Below are 6,526 nucleotides of genomic sequence, written 5' to 3' on the forward strand. Positions count from 1 at the left end.
CAGGGTGTGTGGCCCTTTAACTCTCTGGAGTCTGAGGCTGATTTGGGGCCTGGAGAAGTTTTAACATGCCCTGACATTTGTGCTTTTTTCATTTGTTCATAAACACATTAATGACACAAGTGTCATTACACTGTATTCAGCACAAACTAGGCTACCATAATACGTGAGGAACATGTATGTACATGTTTGTGTTTTTGAAGGAATAACGTTTATGCGTGGTTATTGAAAAAACAAAAAACTTAAGTCACTGAAATAAGGCCAAAAAAAGTATATTAAATCTGTGTTCATAAGACTTCTGGGTATTGGAGGTTGTAGACTAGAGTTTTTGCTTCAGAATTATGTAAAAATGATGCTGCCTACTCCTTCATATAAAACAATATATTGATTTAGTTTTTGTAAGACACTTTTTGTCAAGAAACACAGTATGCGTGGAGGCGTGAATCATCATGAATAATGGGTCATTTACACCTCAGAAGACAAAAGAATCGCATAATAATGACCTGAAATGACTTTCATATTGATGAGGCCTTTCAGTCAGGTAGGCTGTGAAAAAACCCTCTGTAATCATGTCTCAGCTCAATTTAAAATAATGGTATTCTATTATATTCTTTAAAATATTATGTATTTCTGTGATGCAGAGTGTCTGAACAATTATGTATTATGGCATTTCATATAGGCTTTTAGGTTAAAAGCATGCACATTTGGAGAAATATTGATGGATTCTTATATGTTTATGAATTTTCTATACAGAGGAGTAATATGTATTCTATATTTATTCTCATCACTATGAGTGCTGGATACTGTGTTTTCTGTACACCTTTAGTCCACAAATTATTCTAAAGAAGAAGAGGACATTTCAGGAATGGTGTTTTCAATTCATACTTGCATCCGGAGGGCGCTCTCTGTGCACATTTAGGCCACAAATCCATATAAAGAAGAACAAGAACCAGGAACTAACGGCATGTCTTCTAGAGATCGCTAACCATGGCTTTAACATCCAGATAAACACTTTTCAAGACAATAAATATGCAATTGAGACGATGTATGCATGTGTTGCCTCAGAATTTGCCTCTGAATAGCGCTGGCTCTGTGAGCGTGGTCGCATTAGCAGATAATGAGCTGAATCATGGACTTCTGACATGGCTCTGTTTTCATACATATACATAAACACAGAATGTTTTCGATTTGACTTGCATGATTTAAAACCTGACATTTCAACGTTTGACATTTGGACATAAGTGTAATTTTTTTGTCATTAGTATTCACTAAGTTACAGTTCATTTTCTGAGAACTATCAGATTGGACTTCATTCAGAGGGAGACGAGAGATCACGCATCATGTTAGTTTTCTTTATTTTACAAAAAGCACAACATTTTGTTTTTACTCTGAGTGTACAAAATGAAAGAAGATATTCAACAGATTAAAATGGTGTATAACTCTTAATTGTATGTGCAACATTGACGGAGTATTTTGAGTCTCTTTCACACTGGTAAGAAAAAAAACGCGGTGGTATCGCCGGATACCTCAGACCTCAGAGTGTTAAGTCTCGTGCTCCACGCCCCAAGAGCTCGCGCTTGCCTTAAACAACATAAAAAAAAGTTCAAACAGCTAATATAACCCTCAAAATGGATCTTTACAAAGTGTTCGTCATGCAGCATGTCTAATCGCGTAAGTACAGTGTTTATTTTAATGTTTACATTGATTCTGAATGAGTTTGAGGCTATGCTCCGTGGCTAACGGCTAATGCTACACTGTTGGTGAGATTTCAATGCAGGCAGATCAAAGCACTGTTGAATATCAAATGTCAGGTCAAATGTCAAGTGTCCCCAACTAAGCAAGCCAAAGGCGACAGCGGCAAGGAACCCAAACTCCAACAGGTGACATCAGGTGGCAAACAAGTGGCAAATAGGTGTTAAAATGGAGAAAAAAACCTTGGGAGAAACCAGGCTTAGTCGGGGGACCAGTTCTCCTCTGGCGAACAGTGCTTTGTTACGATTCAGGTTGCTATCATAAGTCCGATAGGATCACAACATTCAAAGTATTTATTCCAGTTCAATCCAGTTGAGGATCGTATTCATCACGCCGGTATGGATGGTTGTTGAGGATCTGTGCCACTGGTTGTCGTGTTGATGAGGCCTTCACAGTGGATGATCTAGTTGACTCAATCTCTGCTGATACTTCAGGGCTGCGTTGTGGTCGTGTCAAGGCGCAGGTCCTCGGTCTCACCTGGATACGGCCCGGATCTGGTTAACTACGGTAAACCTCGGGATAAACAGAAAGACTAATATTAGTGTAGATGCCATTCTTCTTCTGATGTAACGTGTACATCTGATGTTATAGGAAGTGCTCCCGGTTCCGGCTGACCTAATTTAACATATTCTAGTGATTATCGATTAACAACCACAGTAAGGGTGTCTTTAAAAGTTAGTGTTAAAAATCAATTTCCCTATGGAGAAAATGAATGTAGTTTTTACTTCCAGAACCAGAATGTTGCATTCTGTTGAGAGCTGCAGTGATGATGTATTTATGTAGGCCAACCTGTAAGTAGCATCACCCTGGTTCCCTTCTATAAAAAGGAAAAACACATATTTTTCAGTCCAGATGGAACTGAAATCACAAACTTAACACAAATTAACCTGTCCACCATGACAAGTCCTGTCTGAATAGGAATCAGAGAATGTGAATGAGTAACTATACACTTTAGTATTGATTCCTCACAGTGGATTAATTTCTTTCTTCTTAATATTGATTTCTATAGACGTTCTGCAGCTTACTGTAGCTCCAGCTCTCACTTGAGAGAACCTCGACTAATGAAATTGCACTTTCTTCAGTCTTTAGTTTGTTTAAACTTTCCAGCAGCGCCAGCACAGCATTTTCACGGGCAATTCCTTCTCTCTTTGCTGAAGATCATTGTCTCGGTGAAGTGCGTCACTGGCACCTCTGTTTGCATTCAACACCACTGCGTGAATGAGGCTGTTGTGCTGCGCTTTGATATTTTTTAAACTATGTCTCATGCTCAGAGAAGACTGTATAAGGAACTGTAGGCCTGAATCATATCTAAGACGCAAAGTTTGTTCTTGTGAGATGTGCTGACCCGTGTCATTTCCTGTTTTAAGATATGAGAGCATCAGGCAGGATGATGATGTTTTTTATTCTCACTATCTGTGTTGAGATACTCAACTCTGTTCACAGACAGGGACTCCTAGCTGGAAAATCCAGCTAAAACCAACCAGCTTCTGAGGTACCAGAACTGATTTTGACCTGAAAGGGTATCTTGGTCAAACTGGTTAGGGCTGGTAGGCCATCTATGCTCACAGAGACTGCTTTTTTTTTTAAAAACAGTAATACTGTGAAATATTACAATTTAAAATAAGTTATTTAAAATCTAAAATATATAAAAATATTACAATATCATTATTCCAGTCTTCAGTTTCACATGATCCTTCAGAAATAATTCTAATATGCTGATTTGATGCTCACATTTTCTTCAGGATTCTTTGATGAATAGAAAGTTCAAAAGAACAGCATTTTGAAATAGAAATCATTTGTAATATTATATGTATTTACTGTCACTTTTGATCAATTTAATGCTTCCTTGCTGAATAGAAATAATTTCTTTAAAAAAAAATCTTACTGACCCCAAACAGTTGTTTGAAACAACCCAATAAAACAAAGAAAGGGCACATTTCTATTTTTGGCTTGTTTGTGGGTTTTAAAGCAAAAGGCTGGTACAAAAGAGTCACGTACATTTCCAAGAAATGAAGAAAGATCTTTAATCCGTTTGTAACCTGTAATCGCAGATTCTTTCATAACCAGTTGTATTCATATCCTCATTTCTTAGGTCTGTTTTAAATATTGGACGTAATGGTTTGTCATTTGCTTTACTTTGTATTTAGTTTAATTTATTAAACTAAATTACTTTGGTTTTGAATGTAAACAGTTTAACTCTTTCCCGGCCAATGTTTTTTTTTTTTTTTTTTTTTTTTTTTAAGTTTCCAGCCACTGCCATCATTTTTGATCATTTTCACAAAAATGTCATGGCCCCCAGAATAGGCTATGTTGTTGTATGAATATCTGAACATGCAATATGTCAAAAGTAAGAACAGAGCCTCTGCTTTTGAACAAACAAAAAAAACATGATGCATTGATGCAAAAAAACATGAACATTGATGCATTCTTTCGTGCAGTCATGTTTTTGTCAAAGACCTGGATTATATTCAGAACCATAATCAAAACATATGGGATAGATTGAGTCCATCAACACCCCTAATGCTTGCACAGTCCTATAGCTCATCCTGGGCCGACATTTCATTCAGTAACATTAGGCAGTTTCGATTTACATGCTGTTTAATGTTGATGATCGCGTAATTTTACATATGCATATGATTACATATGATATCGCTTGTTTCTACATCATCTTTTCAGAAGATGTGTCATAGGCCACGTAGCCTACACACTGCAGCTAAATTCGGTTGTCAGTTCACCTTTTAGTGCTTAATCGCGTTCTGTACACACACAGTTCAGTAAAATACGGGAGTGACAACCGCATTCTACAACCGTATTAACTCCCGAAAAATACAGGTAGTGACAACCGCATTTACAGAAATTCAGTGTGTACGGAACCGAACTGAACAACTATGCGCGGCGAATCACAGGGAAAGCACAAGCCTATTCAAACGCTTTATGCTGAAAATCGCGATTCATGTCGGCTCGTACTTTAATAACTCAATAAACCCGTTTGCTTTATGAGACGAGCTCAAACAACAAGCCCAAAAGGCTAGTGAGTGTCCATGGCAACACAGAATGAGTGCCGCGCGCTGTGTGAAACTGGCTATACAAGCATCAACAAAACACGACGCCTCCGTCGACTGTGTTAGTGTGTTTAGTTAAATTGCTGAAAATTACGAGTGTTTTGTCACTTTAATATTACTTTGGTCACGATAACGGATACCAAACACGAGAGACGCCAGAACGTCGCTATGGTTTCCAAGCTGTCAGTCACATTTTCGAGAGTGAGTCGTGTTCCGTGCACACATGTAACAATAATTTAGGGGATTCACTCCCGCATTTAAATGCGGTTGTCACTCCTGGAAATTACAGTGTGTACGTGGCCATAGTGCCTCCCTAGCGTACAAAGGCCCTTTCATACTGAACGCGAAATTCGGCATGAATGTTCGCCGCGATGATGGTCTTGAATCGAAACAATAGATCCCTATGAGGCAATTCACACTGGGCGCAAACATTCGAGGATTTTTTTCGACTATTTCCCCTGTTGCTCCGCGATGAAACGGGCCATCCAATTAGAGTTGCGCCTTAGATCATGTGCTCGGAGCAGCTGCTGTTGCACAGAAGAGTGCGAGTGGTGGCGCTGTTTCAAAAACTAATGTAAACAAACACCAAAATGACATATTATAAGCAGTTTTAGCATTCAATCCATTCAGTCCACGTACAAAGAATGCATGTCTGCCCATTATCGAATCAAACCCCACTTTAGGTCATATCATAAGTTATTACAATAACTCGATGATGGTTTAAAGTGCGTTTTGAGCAAAGACGTTAATATAAGACGAAATATAGCTTGATGCTAATTGTACCTCTAATTATATTTTATGATGTATTCTTGTAAGCACTATAGATAGTTTGTGTTTTTCTAATGTAGTACTACCAAACTTTATTCATCTTAATTTAACGCTGTATATTATGCAGCGGAAAATGTTAAAGCCATATATGAGACGCATACATGAGGACAAATGCATTGTTGATCGGCGCCATCTAGTGTGCAGGCAGAAGATGATCAGTTGTTTCGCGTTCGGTGTGAAAGGTCCATTCTTGCGTGTTTCGCCTTGCTTTTTCGCAAAGCGGAACTCAGTAAGATTTGCGAAGCTCCCCCTACAGGTTCCTTCAGTGAATCACACTGTCGTAAATACTCCAAGCGCAGCTCTGGACTACAACGACTACAACACTCACCAGCACAGTAGTTTTGCAAATACAGTACAAGAAATCTCGATGGAGGTGGGTAATTTTCGAAATTGTCTTATAAAGTCATAATATATACATTGTTTTTGAATTACCGTAAAGCATTTTGGGACTCTCGCGAGAATGTGAACATGAGGCGAGATTGTGTCGGGTCAGCAAAGCTCAACTTGCAAGTGCTGTTTTCTGGCGTAGACGTGCCAGAGGGGGTTAGTCAAGTCAATTAACCATCGTAAGGACTTAGAAAACTATTTACGAAGGTAAAAAATGTTACTTAGTTCTGCTTTAACAGTGAAAACACTGAAAGCCGGAAAATTCCATTCGATACTTTTAACTCTTTCCCCACCATTGACGGAAACGAACTTTTTGAAACTAACTTTTGTCACGACACGAGGCTGTCTTCGCTGGACACTTAAAAGCGACGTGATGCAAATCCATTTGTCCTTTGTGTCAGAAACAGCGCAAGCGCATGGAGTACATCAGAAATAGAACGGAGAATCAGTTTACTGCCATGGATTTGTCGCGCCACATCGCACCATTCATTAAGTTTAAT

Source organism: Megalobrama amblycephala, linkage group LG2 (assembly GCF_018812025.1).
Source record: "Megalobrama amblycephala isolate DHTTF-2021 linkage group LG2, ASM1881202v1, whole genome shotgun sequence".
Lineage (NCBI taxonomy): Eukaryota > Metazoa > Chordata > Actinopteri > Cypriniformes > Xenocyprididae > Megalobrama > Megalobrama amblycephala.